The sequence below is a fragment of the Eubalaena glacialis genome, chromosome 18 (genome assembly GCF_028564815.1).
Source record: "Eubalaena glacialis isolate mEubGla1 chromosome 18, mEubGla1.1.hap2.+ XY, whole genome shotgun sequence".
In the NCBI taxonomy this organism is placed as follows: Eukaryota; Metazoa; Chordata; class Mammalia; order Artiodactyla; family Balaenidae; genus Eubalaena; species Eubalaena glacialis.
The window spans coordinates 59,384,265-59,404,395 of record NC_083733.1 but is presented as its reverse complement, the minus strand read 5'-3'; the positions used below and the strand labels follow the sequence as shown (position 1 = coordinate 59,404,395).

General features: G+C 46.8%; 1 pseudogene; it reads left to right on the top strand.

Annotated features, from left to right (window-relative positions):
* The first annotated feature begins 1,480 nt into the window (after nucleotides 1-1,480).
* On the top strand, nucleotides 1,481-16,607 carry LOC133077705 (carcinoembryonic antigen-related cell adhesion molecule 5-like; annotated as a pseudogene).
* The last annotated feature ends 3,524 nt before the right edge of the window (nucleotides 16,608-20,131 follow it).

The window sequence follows — 20,131 nt, the reverse complement described above, 5'->3', positions numbered from 1 at the left end:
CTTGTCATGTGTCTATGAGTGTGTGTGTGCTTCCATTAGAGGCTGGCACCAGGCATGTTTATCTTGGGACCAGCAAAGCCAGCAGTGGGGTGTTTCCAAGGCCCCAGGGTATTTTCTGCTCCTGATAATTCCTGGAGCTTCAGGTCCCCTCCTGACTTGTCACCCTCTGTTTCTCTTTTCTCCTCCCCAGAGAAGCTGCAGCAGCCCTGGATGGCAGCCCAGAACCTGGCCCCCGTGGAGCATGTGGACTCCTTGAATTTGACGTGCGTTTCCCCAAACAACGATGTGACAGTCTGGTGGTTTCAAAACCTTGAGGTGATTCGGGAAGGAGATGGACCAGCAGTCTCCAGGGATGGCAGGGCCCTCACCATCCCCACAGTCACACGACATAACTCTGGCACCCAGCACTGCGAGGCCAGGAACCACCTGGGATCCAGGCTCAGTGAAACCCTCATGGTTGACGTGGCCTGTGAGTCTGGGTTTCCCTGCCCCATAACAGACCCACCTCTGACCCACACAGTACCTCCCCCTCAACCGTCCACTGGTTCATCCACTGTTAATAGCTTAGAGCAGGGGCTCTACAGACTGCCTGGGTTCAAATCCTGGCTCTGCTATTTCTCAGCTGGGTGACTTTGGGCAAGTTACTTCACCTCTCTGTGTGCCTCAGTTTCCTCATCTGCAAAGTGGGAATCACAATAGTATCTATCTCTTTGGGTCATTGTGAGGATTAAATGAGTTAGTTCATATTAAGAACTTAGAACAGTGCCTGGCACCTAAGTGCTCATGAGGTGCTTATTATTAACATTTTACAAGTTCATTCATCATTTATGTATTTAACAGGTGTTTATCGAGCCTTTACCATGTACCCATTTAGGGACTTTCAGACTAGCCCTATCTCAAGTCCAAAGTCAGGTGGAGGTCACAGGACTCCAATCTCCCAGAAATTCCAGACCCCAAACCATAAATATTTGCAGAACTGAAAGAATTTTCAGAGAGCCTTCATTTTACAAACAAGGAAACCAAGGATAAGAAAGGGGAGTGAATAACAAAAAAAAAAAAAAAAAAGGGGGAGGATCTTGCCCGAGATCTCATAGTGTCAGGAGTAAAGATGGGAACTTGAATCCAGTTCCCTCTCTCTCTCTCTTTCCTCTCCCCTCCCCTTCTCTTGAAAACTATATTATGAGCTCCTACTGTGTGCCACGTATGCTGAATGTTATTTGAGTCCAAGCGGTGAACAGGCAAGCATCCCTGTCCTCATGGAGCTGACATTCTACAAGGGGCAATGAGGGACACAAGACACAACAGTGATGAGACTACTGCAATAGTTTGTTCGTTCATTCATTCATTCGTTCATTCACTGGGCAAACCTTTATGTTGTATTACTGCGTGCCCTCCTCAACGTGCGGGGCTTCCAGCTCTGAGCTAAATGTCCCAATTAGGACACTTTTCTCTTGGTGCAGATGGCCCTGCCACCCCCACCATGACCTCTCCAGACTCAGATTTTGTGACCAGTTCTAACCCCACCCTGATCTGCCTGGCCATCTCCCAGGCCCCTGCACAATACACTTGGAGCATCAGTGGGGTCCCCAGGGCTGAGGGCCAGACCCTTTTCATTTCCAGTCTCTCCAGGGCACACTCGGGCATCTGTACCTGCAAGGCTTCAGACTCTAAGTCCAGCTTGCACAGCAGTGTGGACACCAGCATCACTGTCGCAGGTATTGCTATGGTCTGAATGTCCATCCCACACCTCAAAAAGCAATTCCTATGTTGAAATCCTAACCCACAAGGTGATGGTATTAGGAGGTGGGACCTTTGGGAGGTGATTAGGTCGTGAGGATGGACCCTCATGAGTGGGATTAGTGCATTTATAAAAGAAGCTCCAGAGAGCTCCCTAGTCCCTTCCACCATGTGAGGACCCAGTGAGAACCAGGGAGAAGGTCTTCACTAGAACCTGACCATGTTGGCATCTGATCTTGGACTTCCAGCCTCTGGAACTGTGAGATATAAATTTCTGTTGTTTATAAGCCACCCAGTGTGTGTTTTGTTATAACAGCACAAATGGACTAAGGTATGAAGCCAGGGTTGAAGGTTATTAGTTAAAGGTGAAATCTCCAAAATTAAAAAAAGAAAAATAAATCAAGTGAGAAGTCATTCCTTGCCCCAGGACTTTGTTAATAGAGTTTTGTTTGTTTGTTTGTTTTGTTTTTGTTTTTAGGATTCTTTTCTTGGCTGTTCCACTTATCGATATATTCAGCAAGATTTCTCTAACCCATGTTATACAAAATACTTTTTTTTTTTTGGTTTTTATAAATTTATTTATTTATTATTTATTTTTGGCTGCATTGGGTCTTTGTTGCTGCGTGCGGCTTTCTCTAGTTGCGGCGAGCAGGGGCTACTCTTCATTGCGGCGCGCAGGCTTCTCATTGCAGAGGCTTCTCTAGTTGCGGAGCTCGGGCTGTAGGCGTGCGGGCTTCAGTAGTTGTGGCATGTGGGCTCAGTAGTTGTGGCTCGCAGGCTCTAGAGCTCAGGCTCGGTAGTTGTGGCGCGCAGGCTTAGTTGCTCCGTGGCATGTGGGATCTTCCCGGACCAGGGCTCGAACCCATGTCCCCTGCATTGGCAGGCGGATTCTTAACTGCTGCGCCACCAGGGAAGCCCCAAAATACGTTTTTACATTCTTAATCCAACAAAGCGACTTGTAATTGGTAGGGGCTGCTTTTTAAAAATATCATATGCCACCTTTTCATATTTTGAGTAAATTGCACATTAATTGTAGAAAAGGTAAAGTAGGCAGTGGAGCTTCCCAGAGACAACTACATAGCTCCTATAATCCCCCTATTGTCATATCTACACTCAAATATATGTAGTTTTAAACAAAAATAGTATCATACTCTACTTACCATTTTAATTTGTTTTTAAACTTTAATCTTCTAATCTTCAATATCCATCTATGTTAATTAATATAGAGCCACATTACATCCTACATTTGAACTCTTTCTTTTTATTTTCTTTTATTTTTGCCCGCACTGTGCAGCTTGTGGGATCTTAGTTCCCCAACCAGGGATTGAACCCGGGTACTCAGCAGTGAAAACTTGGAGTCCTAACCACTGGACCACCAGGAAATTCTCTGGACTGTTTCTTTATTGAACACATACTGTATATTCAGTGCAAAAAAAAGTAGACAATGGGGATACTTTTTTAAAGGAAATGAAAATGGAGGAAAGCCCTACTATTCCAGAGGTGACCACTGCTGGTACTTTGGTATATCATCTGACAGATTCTTTCCCTGGTCCTATTCCTATAAATTAATAAAGACACGTGCATTTTCTGCTACAAAAGGAGAGTGTACTATGCATACTGTTTTGCAACCAGCTTTTTTAGTTTAACAAAATTTCACGAATGCTGCTTTAGAACAATACATAATGATGTGCCGTGCAGCTTTTATATACTATGTGTATTTTCTTAAGGGTAGGGGGCAACCAGCTCAGCCAGCATCCAGCGATAGACCAGACAGGCCACCCTTGTGGGATTTGTCTGGTCTTTCTTTTCCCATTTGTGTGACAAAATCATCTAACTCCAGAGTCTGAAAGGGCCATTCCAGCCCTAAGATTCAAGGCTGCTCTGCTTGACCTCCAATTTCATGTTTATTCAGTGTTTTTAAATTTCCAGAAATGTTTCATCTCTGAGAGAGCACACTCTGATCTCTTAAAAATATATTTATGGGCTTCCCTGGTGGCGCAGTGGTTGAGAATCTGCCTGCCAATGCAGGGGACACGGGTTCGAGCCCTGGTCCGGGAAGATCCCACATGCCGCGGAGCAACTAGGCCCGTGAGCCACAACTACTGAGCCTGCGCGTCTGGAGCCTGTGTTCCGCAGCAAGAGAGGCCGCGACAGTGAGAGGCCCGCGCACTGCGATGAAGAGTGGCCCCCGCTTGCCGCAACTAGAGAAAGCCCTCGCACAGAAACGAAGACCCAACACAGCCAAAAATAAATAAATAAATAAATAAAATAAATTAAAAAAATATATATATATATATTTATATAAAATCAAGAAGGCATCACATCAGGTTATCTGTCCTCCACCTTCTTTTTGGGATGAGGTTGACCATCGTACCACACGAGAAGACCAGAATTTACCAGGAGCAGATTTATCTTATTTCCAGATTTTAAAAAAACGTTGGTATCAGAGTCATTTGGGGATGAATAATTTTTTTTCTCACTTGTTGCACTTTCACCTTCTGAGATCCTTCATTTATTTGTATGTCGTGGTTGTGACTTAAGAGTGTCAAAGGATGTCATTTCAGAACGCATCTCAGCATCCCTGTGGTTCAGAGAAGACACAGAGGATGCATCTCAGCTGTGTGGAAAGTCACCCTGGGCGTGATGTCGATCACGGAGGAAGGAAAGGGGCCTCAGTTTCTTCATTAACGAAAAGGCGATTTTAATAGCCCTGATCTCATAGGGTTGTTACGAGGGTCAAACAAGGTCACACATATAAAGTATTTAGTACAAAGTATGTACTCGATATATGAAAGGTCTTATTATTGCTTGCTCAGTTTTATTACCTGTAAAATGGTGTTAAAACCCCTCCCTCCTGAAGTATAGGTGTGAGGATTAAATCAGATTATATCTGTAAAGCACTTAGCACTGAGCCTGGGGTATATTTGGTATTCCAGAAGTGTTTATTTATTAAGTAAGTATATAGAAGGGATGATCAATGGATGGCTTGGTGGGTGAATGAATAAATGAATGAATGAATAGGTGTGTTACTGTACTAGGTCATATGGACCCCCACTTGGGCTCTAACCAGGCTGAGACCCCCGCCTCAGCGGGGAAGATTCTTTTTCCATTTGGGTTTGCACAGCCAACAAAGGAAACCAAAGCTGAGATTGAAGCAGCACAAGCTTCATCCAACAGCCAGAGACTGGAGAAGCCAGAACTTAGTTCACAAATCAACTTCTTAACCTTAACGGTGAGAGGGATTTGCCTTTTTTTTTTTTTTAATGAATTTTATTTTAGTTTAGTTTTTTAACATCTTAATTGGAGTATAATTGCTTTACAATGTTGTGTTAGTTTCTGTTGTATAACAAAGTGAATCAGCTATATGTATACATATGTCCCCATATCCCCTCCCTCTTGGGAGGGTGGGAGGGATTTTCTTTTAAGGGGTAGGGACAAGGCGGGGAGGAGTGAGACGAATGATGGGGAGGCATAGGCAGTAGTTTTCTGGGAAAGAGGCAGGGCTTTCCTGGAACGGGGGTGTTACCCCTTTACTGTCCCTTTTTGATCTCTGCCTTCTGGTCATGGCTGTTGGGGTAGGTGTGTCATTTAGTTTGCTAATGTAGTAAAATCAGCATAGAATGAGGCTCCGGTCTGTTGGAGGTCAGACTCCTCACCATCTTACTTTCATCCGGTTCTGTGTTTTTGTTTTTTTTTAATTTTTATTAGAGTATAGTTGCTTTACAATGCTGTGTTAGTTTCTGCCGTACAGCAAAGTGAATCAGTTATACGTATACACATATCCACTCATTTTTAGATTTCCTTCCCATTTAGGTCACCCCAGAGCATTGAGTAGAGTTCCCTGTGCTATAAGTAGGTTCTCATGAGTTATCTGTTTTATACATAATAGTGTATATATGTCAATCCCAATCTCCCACTTCATCCCAACCCCTCCCCCCTTGGTCACCATAAGTTTGTTCTCTACATCTGTGACTTTATTTCTGCTTTGCAAATAATAACATCGCTTAGATGAATTTATTTGGTTCTATCTGGTTTTTGGTTTTCTCTTCCTATAGCTTCCTTTCTTTGTGTCCAGACCCAGTGACTTAAAGATATTACGTTAGTTCCTGTTCAAGGGAGGGGTAGGTGGGTTTTGAGCAAGGGTCTGGTGGCAACTCTGGCAACAGATGGATAGGCGCATGTATGGACGGCTGAGCAGGTAGATAGATGGTGATGCTGGGCAGGCTGAATTAAATGTCCAGGCTTTTGTTCTACTCTTCCAGAAGAATTTGGCTGAGGAGCACAAAGGAAAAACACCTAGAGGTTGAGGCATAGAGAGAAACAAAGAAGCAGTTAATTAAGAAGCGAAAGCACGCACTTAGGGAAGAATGCCGGCGTCCTCGCCCGTGGGGAGCACCCGAGGGGTTTTCTGACCCCCCTTTTTATTTCATTTTAGTTCCTTGAATGGGTGGAGGTGTTTTCAGTTAGGGGTGGGGTATTCATTGTTGGGAGGATGGGGTGGGATATTGATTGCACCTGGTTACATCAGCTTCCACTATTGCGGGTCTGGCTCCCGAAGCCACCGCACGTAGCTCTAAGAGCCATTTCCCCTTAAATTTTTCCTTACTAGTCAAGCGCCGCACGTGGAAGGTTGTAGAGTGGTCATTTGCAGCCTGTGCATTTTTATTGCACGTGCTCGGCCATGCTCTGCAGGTTTTTGTGGTCAGGGTTCCCTATTCAGGTGTCACAAAGTTTAATCAAAGTCTAATTTATGTTCTTGTTGCTGATGCCGTCCCCTCCATGCTTCATGATCTCATTCAGTGCAAAACAAGGAGGTGCTTTTGGTTTTTTGTCTAATGCCTATACATAAGGAGACTCTCCTTGGGCCCAGCCTGTTGCCAAAACCTGGCCCTGTTCACTGGTGCCGAATAGAAATGCGGAGACATGAGTTTTGGGTGAAGTAGAAAAGAGTAGCTGTATTGCTTTGCCAGGCAAAGGGGGCCACAGTGGGCTAATGCCCTCAAAACTGTGTGTCCCACCCTGGAGGAGGTAGTGTTGCAGCAAAAATAGAAATGAAGTTTCCCCTCCCCTGAGAACAAGGAAAATAAAGGGAACAGTGAACAGACTAGAGAAGAAACATAACCGGGCCTGAAAGAGTTAATCACTCCTAGTTTGTTGTTGTTTTTTTAAACTGTTACTAATCTGTAGTGTCTGCAACTAGATTAGTACTTCACAAAGCTAACCTATTACTCTTTAACACTATGTGAATTACATCCTGCACTCCCTTGTAGCAAATTACCTCTTGTAGCATTTGCATTTCAGAAAAAAGGTCGCAGACCTATAACACAGAGACAAACGGACCCAATTACCGGGCTGCCTGATGCCAGCTGTGACTGTTTTGAAATAATGCAAGAAGAAGAATGTAAGACCTTCACTACTTTGATCCTTATCATACACTCCTGACTTCGAGCCCTGCGTATAAAATCTTCTCCGATCCCCAGAGTGGGGGGGGGGGGCACAGTTTTTGAGGCGCTAGCCTGCTGTGTCTTCCCTTCTGCCTGGCACAAAAATAAAGCCATCTCTTTCTTCCTCCAAAATCTCTGTCTCCGTATTTCTGTTTGGCATCAGTGCACAGAGAAGCCGGGATTTCGGCAACAGTAGTGAGGAGTTTTCTAGTGTTCAAGGAGCAGGGCATGATCAGCTCGTGGACAATTCTCCGATGGGTTGGCATCAAGGAGAAGTTTCAAGCATCATCAACCTTCTGGTTTCAGCCAGTCTGGGGTCTACGTGCTTGCGGCCGGCAGTTTTCAGCTGGTGGGGTCTGCTTCCTGTAACAACAACTTAGGAATGTGTCAGGCCTTTATCTCTATCTTTCAGGGAACTGGGAGTTTGGTGATTCTGCAGTGTGGCTGGTTTAGAGTCTAATTTGTTACCAGTTCCCCAGCCAACAGCTATTCTTTGTTTCTGCATCTTCACATTTCTCAATCATTAACTTTTTTTTTTTTTAGCTGCGTTGGGTCTTCGTTGATGGGGCTTTCTCTAGTTGCGGCGAGCGGGGGCTACTCTTCGTTGTGGTGTGCGGGCTTCTCACTGCGGTGGCTTCTCTTGTTGCCGAGCACGGGCTCTAGGCGCGTGGGCTTCAGTAGTTGAGGTGCATGGGCTCAGTAGTTGCGGCACGCGGGCTCTATAGCGCAGGCTTCGTAGTTGTTGCACATGGGCTTAGTTGCTCCACGGCATGTGGGATCTTCCCGGACCAGGGATGGAACCCGTGTCCCCTGCATTGGCAGGCGGATTCTTAACCCCTGCGCCACTAGGGAAGTCCCCCTAATCATTAACTCTTGAGTCAGCCTTTTACTTCAAAGGACAAGGACAAGGGGGCTTGTACATCGTTCCAAGTTGTATCTTTCTTGCCTCAGTGGGACGGTGGATTTGTGGGTAGGATGGAAAGGAGGGAGGGAGGGAGGGAGGGAGGAAGGAAGGAAGGAAGGAAAGGAAGGAGGAAGGAGGAAGGAAGGGTGAACCACTGGGTGGATAGATGTATGAATGGCTGAGCTGGTGGGTAAATAGATGAACTTATGGACAGGTGATTGGGTGGACAGATTAGCCTATGATCTGTCAGGACTCAACATTTCTACCTCTTCCTAATTTTCCTGCAGAGACACTTCCCCAGCCCAGTGTCACAGCCAATAACTTAGCCCCAGTGGAGCATGTGGAATCCATCAGCCTGCACTGCTTCCCCCCAGGGAGCACTGTGGCCCTCCAGTGGTAAGTCAGTGGCCAGAATCTCTTCCCTGGAGGCTGCAGGGAGCTGTCCTCAGACCATAGGACACGGACTCTGCAGAACATCACGAGGAACAGCATGGGACTCTGCCAGTGTGAGAGCTGGAACTGAGCCACCAGCGATATTCTCGTCAAAGTCATTTGTGAGTCGAGGGCCTTGCTAAAGGATGGGTGGGGGTACCACAGAGGTGTGGCTGAGCAGTGAAGCAGGGGCTGAAGTCCAGCTGGTTCTGGTGGCCAAGTTGGTGGTGTCTGCCCTAAGGCAGGGGACTTTTATTATTTGCATAAAGGCCTCATATTGGTTGGGGGTCCTATTTAAGTCTCTCCAGGCCAGAGGTACCCCGTCCCATTATGAGACATGTTACCGACTTCCCAGCAGCGGATCCAGCTGGGCATTTAGAAAAGCTTGCAAACCCCATGTGCAGGACGTGAAACCCTAGCTGCATCAGCAATATACAAACTCCACTGGGTGGGAGATTAGCTCACGGATCTCTTTTCAGCACCCAAGTAGGTCCTCAGTAAATATGCGTTAAATGTATGAATTAATGAGCGTGTGGCCTTGGGGAAGTGGTTTTTGTACTCCGAGCCTCAGTTTCCCTATTGTTAAAATGGGAATGATAAAACCTACACTATAGGATTTGGTGGAGAGTCAAATGAATGAAAGCATTTACAGTACCTGAAAATGTATCTGGCACATTGTAGGAACATGGTAAATGACAGCTGTTGTCATTGCTAATTAATGCATGATGTTTGATTGACTCTTAATTATTCAATAAATTGAAAATATTTAGAGGCTGACTGTGCACCAAAGCACTGTGTTAGGTCTGGAGTGTGCAACAGGAAACAAAGCAGATCCCTGGTCCTGTCCTCCTGGGGTTTCTAGTCCAGTGGAGGAGACAGACCTGTCCCAAGACAGTGGCAGCCCAGAGTGGGCAGGGCCGATATGCGGGAATCTAGGAGGCTGGAGGAAACCCAGCAGGGGTGCTTGACCAAGCCTGGGGGTCAAGGAAGGCTTCCTGGAAAAGAAGACCTGAAAGATGAATCTGGAAGAACCAGGTGACAAGGTTAGGGATAATAATGTTCTAGGTGGAGAGAGCAGCTTGTGCAAAGGTCCAGAGGCACAAAGTAGCAAGAGAGATCATGGAAACGCAGAAAAATAGGAGTAGAAGTGACTAGAGTGAAAGATGAGTCTGGAGACTCAGGGTTGTATCGTGCAAGGTCTTGAAGTCCTTGCCAATGATTTGTTCTTTACCCCTAAAGGCACCGGAGAGCTTTGGAAGGGTTTTAAATAGAGGAGTGACATGGTCAGATTTGCATTTTAATATTTGTATTTAAATATTCTCCAGCCTGTCATGTTGAAGATGGATTGGGGGAAATGAAAAGGCCATTCCGGAGGCTCAGTAACAATCAGGAGGATAGATGATAAAGAATGAACCAGGGTGAGGACCACAGGGAGGGGATGGAGGTGATGCATCCTGAGGCACAAGGGAGGGAGGACTGATGAGACTTCTCCATCTCTGGCCTTAGTGATGGGATAGAGAGCAGTGCCACCTTCTGAGATGGGAAGCCAGAAGGAGAAGCAGCTTTTGAGGGCAGACACTGTTTTAAAATATAGTATGTTCATTTGGAAATTTGAGGTTCAGTAAGGCCAACAGATCTGGAGACAATTGCCATTGAAAAGATAGTGTGTTACAGTTCACAAAAGGAGGGGGTGCACTACACCACGAGGGCTACATGGGGAAGCACCAGGGTCAGCCAGGAGGCAGAGGAAACCGTGAGCAAGATTCTTTACTGCGGTTTCTGTAGGAAGAAATGGGGGAGACAGAGTAAGCAGGTTTAGGATTGGCTAGTTTGAGTAATCTCAATGGGTTCTGGGGGCATAGAGGCTGTCCCTCGTTGTCTGGGACCTGCCCCAGGGTGGTTAGGGCAGATAGATAGTAGCCTGGAGTGTGACAGATGATAAAGGAGGTGATTCAGGTGTGGGCTCTGGTTTGGTTGGTTTGCATTTGCAAAACTTGCTCGTGAGTAAGTTATTTAATATCTCTAGGAATTGGCTAGCCCTGGGAGGGGCAGTCCTCCCAGGATTCAAGTCCTCCCCCACCCCCCAAAAGCTCCAAGATGTCAAAGCATCAGAATATAACAAATAAAAGACATGGTTCATACAGACACCAAGTTCAGCGTTGGACCTGGTGAGCTTGGGGTGCTACGGAGACATCCAGCATCCAGCAGATAGATGAGTGTGAAGCTTAGAAAGAGGAGTTGACTGGAGAACTCAGTTTGGGACTCAACACACTGGAGGTGGTGATTTAAGCCTTAGGAGTGCATGAGATTGTCTTGAGCGGGGGTGTATAAAATGAGAAGGGTAGAAAGCTAAGGAGTGTGAGTCCCGGGGTCCACCAGACTCAGGGCTCCAGCGGAGGAAGAGGAGCCCACAGAGGGATTGACGGGGTGGTCAGGGGCAGGGAGTGGAGAGTAGTATCTGAGCAGCCAAGGGGGGTGGGCTTGAGAGTTATTTAACCAACATGTGTTGAGCACCTACTGTGTGGCAGGCACTGTGCTAGGTGCTGGGGACACAGCAGTGACCACAACAGACAGAAGTCCATGCTCCATGGCACTGACATGCTAGTGGGAGGAGGAAGACAGTAAACAAATAAGCAAATAAAAATACAGTGTCGGGTGGTGATTGGTGCAAGGACGAACCAAAGTGAGAGAAGAGAGAGTGGCAGAGAGTGGTCAGAAAAGTCTTTTGAAGAGAAGACCTGGAGGAAATGAGGGAGCATGCCATGTGGATATTTTGGGGGAGAGGAGATTGCAAATTCCAAGGCCTGGAGGTGGGCGTGTGCTTGGGGCCGTTTGAGGAGCAGCAAGGGGGTCAAGGGTGAATGAAGTAGAGTGAAGGGGGAGAGTGAAAGAGACGAGGTCTGCCTTCCTGCAAAAGAGGTAACAGGGGCAGATAGCACAGGGCCTGTGGGCCGTTGGTGAAGGCTTTGGCTTTTACTGTGTGTGAGATGGGAGACAACGAAGGGCTTTGTGCAGAGGAGGGATGACATGTGACATAGGTCCGGGTAGGGACTGAACAGGGTCCCTCTGGCTGCTTGGGGGAGAATAGAGTGCAGAAAAGCAAGAGGAAAGCAGGCAGAAGAGGGATGGTCAAGTCTCAAATGCTGTTGTCCACTGGGTGGGGATGAAAAAGTGTCCTGGGGGTCAATGGCCCCACAGGCTCTGATGAGACAGACCTTCCTCTTCCCGGTGGCCTGACCCTCTCAATTCTCTGCAGATGGCCCAGACCCTCCCATGGTCAACCCTCCAGACCCAGAGGACAGGGTTGGCCAGCCCTCACCCTGTCCTGCTTTGCTGACTCAAAGCCCCCTGCCCAGTACCGTTGGGAGGTCGATGGGAAGCCAGGCCCTGCCACTCAGCACCTGGTCATCCCTGAGGTCTCCCTGGGCCAGGAGGGTAGGTATACCTGTGAAGCCTCCAACAGCATCACTCACCCTTGCAGCTCAGCCAATGGAAAGATCCGGATCTCAGGTGGGTGTGGAGATGTCATGGTGACAATGGCTCAGGCTCCCTTGCCCTTATACAGGTGGTGTCGGGGTTTGTGTCAGCCATACAGTATCTCAATAAAGCTGTATAACCCCTCCCCCAAAACTCAGTGGCTCAAGACAGTAAACATTGATTATGACTCACAAATCTTTGGGTGATTCTCCTGGACTTGACTGGATCACTCATGCATCTGTGGTCAGCCGTGGGTTGGGTAGGTGGCTCTGCTGATCTTGGCTGGGCTCTTTCACATGTTTGAGGGCTAGCTGGTGTAGGATGGCCTAGGCTCTTGGTATCTCATCCTCCAGCAGGCTAGCCTGGGCTTATTCTCATGCATAGGCAGGGGTTGGAGAGAGAAAGAGAGAGAGACAGACGGACAGACAGACAGAGAGACGGGGCAGGGGGCGGGTATGGAGGGAGGGAGGGAGAAGGGGAGGGAGGGAGGAGGAGGTGGAGGAGAAGGAGAAGGAGAAGAAAAAGGAGGGGCAGGGAGAAGAAGGAGGGGAGGGAGGGAAGAGGGAAAAGAAGGAGGAGGAGGAGGAGGAGAATAATACTAATCTAAGGTGAAAGCAGAAGCCTCCAGTTTTAAGGTCTATGCTCAGAATTTGCATAACTTCCCTTCTTCCCATTCTATTGGTCAAAGTAAATCACATGACCAGCTCATTCAAGAGGTAGGAGGAGGTGGAAAGTCACATTGCAAAGGGCATGTATTCAGGGAAGAGCCTAATGGGGACACCTTTGCAACATTGCAAAGGGCATGTATTCAGGGAAGAGCCTAATGGGGACACCTTTGCAAGCAACCCACCAGAGGGCCGTCATGGGAACAATGACTGCACGGTGGTTTGGTCTTACAGGATGCATTGGGGAAGCAGAGGAGCTGGGATTGCACCCCAGCCTGCCTCAAGGAAGCTGCTGCTTCCTGCACCAACCGTCATTAGCTCCAGGTCATTCAAAGATAATGGCTGTTTGCTCATTGCTAAGACATCTCACAGGCATCCATGAGACCAACGTGGTACAAACCGGTCTTCTCCCCAACCTATTCCTTCTCTGTTCTTGACGTATCTACTGTTCTAACATCCCGCAGATTCATCCTGGCCCTGGTCATCCATACGAGAATCACAAAAGCACAAAGGTCCCAGGCTCCCTCCTAAATGCCTTGTACATATGAGCTCATTTACTCCTCCTCACCACTCCGTCAGGGGGGTACCATCGTTACCTCCACTTTACAGAAGGAGAAAGCTGACTTCACAGAGGTGAAGTGACCTGCCAAGGCCACCGAGACTGTGAATGGTGAGGCTGGGATTGGAATTCTGGCTCTAGACTCATCTTTCATGCTCTTGGGAAGCCATGCTCATCACTCCTTCCCACAGTGGCCACCTTAGTCCAAGCTACACAGGTCACATGTGTCACCTGGACACCTACAATAGCCTCTTCCTCACTGGTCTCCCTTTTCCATGGTGCCATCGTCCCGCCCTGCCCAACATCAACTCTGCAGCCAGAGTGAGCTCTTATTATTTTATTTTATTTTATTTTCTAGGTAATAATTGATTTTTATTTAACTTTAATTCTCTCTCAAGTTCTTTTTTTAAATTAATTTTTATTGGAGTGTAGTTGCTTTACAGTGTTGCGCTAGTTTCTGCTATACAGCAAAGTGAATCACCTATACAGAGTGAGCTTTTGAAAGTGCAAGTCGGTGGCCTTGCTCTCCTGCTTAGAGCCCTTACATGTGTTCCCATTGCTCTTAGGACACATTCAGAACACTCAGGTGACCACCAGAGCCTGATGTGATCTGGTTCTGCAGGCCTTGGCAGCCTGTGACTCCACTCAGGCCTCTGCTCTCGAACTCCTCTGGTTGGAGCCCGCTGTGTTCTCCTCTTGCCTCATCATGTCACTTCTCATCTCTATTGCTCCCCTGCTAATAGATCCGGTCCAGGCTCATGGCTTTAAACACCACCCATAGGCCGGTGAGTCCTCCATGTATATATCCAGCCTGTTCCTCTCGGTGAACTCCTGGCTCATATCTCCAGTTGTCTGCTGATGCCTCCACTTGGAAGTCTGATAGGAATCTCCAATTCAGCGCAGCCCAATCTGCACCCCTCACACTCCTCAAAACCCACTCTACCCACTTCTTCTCCATCTCATCGGATGGAAACTCCATCCTTGCAGATGTTCAGGTCATATATGGACTCCAACTTCTCTCCCTCCCCATGTCCAATCCCACTGGCTCTGCCCTGAAAATATATCCAGAACCATTTCTCACCTCCTCCATGGCCTCCACCCTGGTCAAGCCACCACCATCTGCTGCGTGGCCCATGGCAGTCACCTCCTCATTGTTCCCCCAGTTTCCACTCTCGCCTCCTATAGTTTGCCCTTCACACCTCTAAACTCAACTCTTGTGACTCTCCTGTCACTTGCTCTCAGCCACACCAGCCACTTTGTGGTTCCTCAGACACGCCTGACATACTCTTGCCTCAGGATTTCTCTTCCCCTAGGTGACATCAGCATGGTTCCCTCCCTGTGTTCCGGTCTTTGCTCAGATGTTCTTTTTTAGTGACGTCTACCTTCACTAACCTATTTCAGATTCTAAACCAGCCCACTCTCCTACTCCTCCTTGTCTCTTCTGCTCTGTGGTTCCTTTCCCTGACCCCTGCTCTTATCTCCTTCTAACACAGTAGATGGTTTACTTAATTATCATACTGATTTTTTTCTTAGTATTTTACTTTTAAAAAAAAATTTATATTGGCGTATAGTTGATTTACAATGTTGTGTTAGTTTCTGCTGTACAGCAAAGTGAATCAGCCATACATATACATATATCCACTCTTTTTTAGATTCTTTTCCCGTATAGGTCATTACAGAGTATTGAGTAGAGCTCCCTGTGCTATACAGGAAACTCTATACAGTAGATCCTTATTATTTATCTATTTTATATATAGTAGTATGTATATGTCGATCCCAATCTCCCATTTATCCCTCTTCCCCTCCCCCCTGGTAACCATACGATTGGTTTTTACATCTTTAACTCTACTTCTGTTTTGTAACTCAGTTCATTTGTACCATTTTTTAAGATTCCACATATAAGCGGTATCATACGATATTTGTCCTCTTTCTGACTTCCCTCAGTCAGACTGATTTTTTTAATCATCAGTCTCCCTGTTAGATGGTCAGATCCATGAGGGCAAAGACCATGTTTGTCTTGTTGCCTGCTGTGTCCTCAGTGACTAGAACAGTTTGCTGAATGAATGAATGAATGCCAGTCACTCTGCCCAGGAGACTCACCCTTTGACCAACCGATCTTGGATTTGACCTTTGGATCTCAGCTTAAATGTCATTACCTCCGGGAAGCATTCCCTGATTACCCCAGGTTAGATCTCTCCTCCTGTAAGAGCCTCACAGAGCATCCCATTCTGCTCATTTATCACAGTGGCATGAGTTTAATGATACTTGTTTGCCCCATTGTGTGTTTTCTGTCTCATTTCCCTCCTAAAGTGTAAGCTCCAGGATGGCAGGGATTTCTGTCTGCTCTGTTCCCTGCTATATCTCCAGTACCTAAAAAAGTACCTTGCACACAGTAGGTGCTTAATAAATGTCTGTTGATTGGGGAATAGATAAATATGATCCCCAGAAGCTGAATAATGGAGGGGTTCAGAGTATGGGTTCCGGCATCAGTATGTTTCAAGTTATAACTCTACCACACGTGCGATCTTGCTTAGGTAGTTTAACCTCTATGTGCCTCAGTTTCTCCCTCTGAAAAATGGGGATATTAACAAAGCCTATCTTACAGAGTTATGTTGAGCAATAAATGAGATCATATAGTTTACTGGTCATTATCACTATTAGCCATGACTATTATAACTGTTATCTGGTCCTTCTCTGGGCCTCAGTTTTCCAGTCTGTAAAATGGGGGTGGGGGGGAAAAAGGGCACACAAAGGGCATGCCCAGCTCAGAGGACCTGAAACTCGCCCTTGTACCTGCTCTCTCTCAATCTCTCTCCCTCTCTCTCTTTCTCTCTGTCTCTCTCTCTATGTGTGTCTCTCTGTCTGTCTTTCTCTCTCTCTCTCTGTTTCTCTCTCCTGCAGGGGCTCCAGAGAATGACCTGCAGCCAGCCTTGCTCAGGACTGCCATTCCTGGTGGGGGCATCGCGGGGATCACATTGGGTGTCCTGATCGGCGTGGCACTCACAGGGATGGCCGGCTACTTCGTCGGGGTCTTGAGGTCCCAGGTATCAGCTCTGGGCTCTTCAGTGGTCACAGAGCTGGGACTGAGTGTCTGGGGAGTTCAGAGGGGGCTGCAGTTCTGGGGGCTGCAGTTCTGGGAGCTGTGTGGGCAGGGAGCTGGGATATCGACTGGGGCTGGTCTGCAGGGGAGGAATGTGCCCCAGGACCTGGAGACCAGGACTGGGGCTGGGGGTGGGGCACTTCTCACTTGTCCCAAGTTTAGTGTAGTGATTAGATCTTGGGCTCCCCAGTTAGCAGAAGTGAGCTCAAATCCTCTGACATCGCCTTCTAGCAGTGGTGATCTTGGAAAAGTGACCCAACTCCTCCTGCCTCAGTTTCCTCATCTGTGAAATGGGGATAAATGTATCCATAGGATTGTCTTGACAGTTCACTAGCAACACTGGGGCTTAGCCAGTGTCTGCATTTGGTAAATGGTCACGAAATCTATTATTTTTAATAACATTGTTAAAGTAAACATGTCAAATTATAACTAACACTTATATAGTGCCCACTAACTTCTAGCTATTATAATATTATATTACATCATTGTTAATCATAAATATTGCTAAATTACAAAGAGCTAACTGCACCAGTCATAGTTCTGGGTTTACTCATGAAAGCCTTCCAACAGCTTTAGGAAGAAGCTGTGCATATTATTCTTTCCAGTTGAAATGGAAGCTCACAGAATCAGAGACTTGCCCAGGGTCACCCAGGATCTGCACTTGACCTCATATGCCAAGCTGCCGCACATGCAGAGAGACCTGGGTTCACGTCCCTGCTCCACCATTTCTGGGCTTTTGTCACCTTGGATGAATTCTTGTATATCCCCTGGGTCCTTTTATACTGCATCCTTCCTTTTCTCATTTATACTGCTCCTGCTTTTCCTACACAGTGGGCACAAAAAGTCAGTTGTACATAACTGAATTTCCCGGGTGCTCCAAGAAGACTCATTTGTATGACCCTGGAGAAAAACTTCACTGTCCCCTCTGGGCCTCAGTTTCTTCATATAGAATAAATGAGAGCTAGACAGGAATCTCTTTTTAAACAGAGTAATCATTTTGAGTAGGCTTCTTCTCAAAGTAAGTTTTACAAGTTTTATTATTCTCTAGGACAAAGGGCACAAGCCCCATAAACTCTAGGCTTCTAAATGATCAGGGTTTTCATCACAAGGTAAGCAATTCCAATAAACATTTCCAATGGTGACTGGACAGGGTACCAGTTAGGATGCATTCCACTGCAAACAAAAGATAACCTGGCTCACAGTGGCAAAACCCATAACTGTTACTTTACAAGGTGTCCCAGGCCTCAGTGAAATCCTTCCATTCATCCCTCCATCCTCAGTTTGTTGAGTATCCTCCCCAGCTTGCTACCTCATGGTCTCAATATGGCTGCCTCAACTGTAGATATCCTGCCCTCACACCACATCATTGTGGTAGGCAGAAGAGACGCCCATGCCCCAGTCTGTGAATATGTTATGAACCTGTTACATAGTAAAAGGGACTTTGCTGATGTAATTGAGGTTACAGACTTCAAGGTAGGGAGAAGAGTAGCCTGGATTACCCAGGTGGGCCCAGTTGAATGACACGAGCCCTTCAAAGCAGAGAATTTTCTCTAGCTGGAAACAGTGGAGAGGTGCGGCAGAAAGGGAAGTGGAGAGATTCCAAGCGTGGGAGAGATTTGTTGCGTGTTGCTGGCTCTGAGACGCAGGGTTCATGTGCAAGGACAGGGGAAAAGCCTCAGGGGCTAAGAGTGGCCCACAGCTGATAACTGGCGAAATGGGGACCTTGGTTTCCAAACTCCAAGGAATTGGATTCTGCCAACAACCTGAGTGAGCCTGGGAGCAGATTCTTCCCACAGCCTCTACAAAAGAGACCAGCCGGCGACGGCTTGATTTCAGCTGAGAAACCAGCTGTGCCAACCTGGACTTCTGACCTTCAAAACTGTGAGATCATGAATTTGTGTTGTTTCCAGCCACTAAGTTTGTAATCATTTGTTACCTCAGCAGTAAGAAACTCATATGGTTATTTAAATGCAGGAAGCAGGGGATGGCTCCTTGGGACCCTGCCTCCATTTTTTCAGAAGTTAATTAATTCCCAGGAACCTCTAGATGTCTGTGTGTCTCACCCTTTCACCTCCTTCAAGTTGTTCTGGATACTGTATCGAGACTCAGACCACCCGATTTAGTCCTGCATCCATGCCCACCCCAGCACTTTGACTCCCTTGCCCTGATCCCCATCACTTCCTAACATCATAGGTAATTCAGTTATTTATTATGTATCTTGCTTATTGTTTGTCTCCCTCCATCCCTCCCCCATCCTTGCATAAAATGTAATTTCTTTAAAAGCTGAGGTCTATATTTCATTGCTAAAAGCAGTACATGTTATCATCTAATTAGGACAAACTTAAAATTGGGCAAATGATGCATATTATATGAAATCAGTTTTGTAAGGCCTGCTTTTGTAATCAAAACTGAGAGATTGCAGAACGCTGTACCGGTAAATATCCCTCCCCTTTCTAATACCCTGTATTAACCTGTTTTCATGGAGTGGCTATTCAGAATTGGCAGGTTCCCACATTCTATTCAATTTAACCTATATTGGCTTGTTTTTTTTCCTAGTGAAGGATCGGTTTTAAAACATTGTGATACTGAAACAGGGAACTTGATACAGTATTTGTATCTATTTTTATGATTTTTTTTATTGGGGTATAGTTGCTTTACAATGTTGTTAGTTTCTGCTATACAAGGAAGTGATCAGATATATGTATACATATATCACCTCCCTCTTGGACCTCCCTCCTAACCTCCCCTGCCATCCCACCCATCTAGGTCATCACAGAGCACCGAGCTGAGCTCCCAATAAGCACCTAAAATAGTGCCTGGCACTAGTAGAGACAAATAAATCTTTGCTGAGTGAATGGTGGGGGGGCAGCCCTAGGGCGGCAATATGGGTTGGAAGGTCAGCAGAAGTCACACATGGGAAGACACAGCCGTGAGCCAGCCTGCCGGGCTGAGACTGTTAGGTGAGGGTGTGGAGGCGGGAAAGACCTGGGTTTATTTTCACCTGTTAGAAAGAAAGTGGAAGTTGTGCTATGGGAAGGAAACAGAAAGTCCTTTCTTGTAGGGGCAGGAAAAGACAGAACCTGCCATGGGGAGGGGTGTGGGTAGGTGGGGATTTAGGAAGAGAAAACCTTGTTCCTTATGAAGGGGCAGATTTGGGAAGCCCACTCCAATGGCAGCTGTGTCCTCTTGGGTGGGGCGGAGGGGAGGAGGAGAGGGGGCCCCAGGGCGTGTGGGACAGAGCAGAGGTAGTCAGGAGAGAAGCCTGGCTGAGGAGTGGGTGGGTGATTAGAAGACTCAGATTTTTCGGGAAGAACAGGATGGACGGTGGAGACCTTGAATGCTGACTTGTCTACACCAGGTGCCCTCAGCCCAGGAGCCATGGAGTTTGGGAGTGTGCTGGGGTAATGTGGTCACAGGCGTTGATGGATCTGGGTGTACAGAGGAGATGAGACTGGAGGTCTCCAGAAGCCACATTGGGACCTTGGAAGGTGGCGCTCACGGAGGTTAAGAGCCAGGTAGACCAGAATCCCTGACCTGAATCAGGCAAGTCATCACAACTCTGTAAGCTTCAGTGTTCTTAAATGAGATGGAATAATATTATCGCTTACCCTACTCTACTTTTCATTTTTCCACAGTATGTATCATCTTCTAATATCCCACATAATTTACGTACTTGTTATGTTTATTGTTTATTGTCTCTTTACCCACTAGAGCAGTATTTTCTGTCTGTTTTGTCCCCTGCGTTCTCCCCAGAGCCTAGAGCAGGTGCCGTTGGTGTTCAGAAAGTGTGTGCTGAATGACTGAGTGTATACC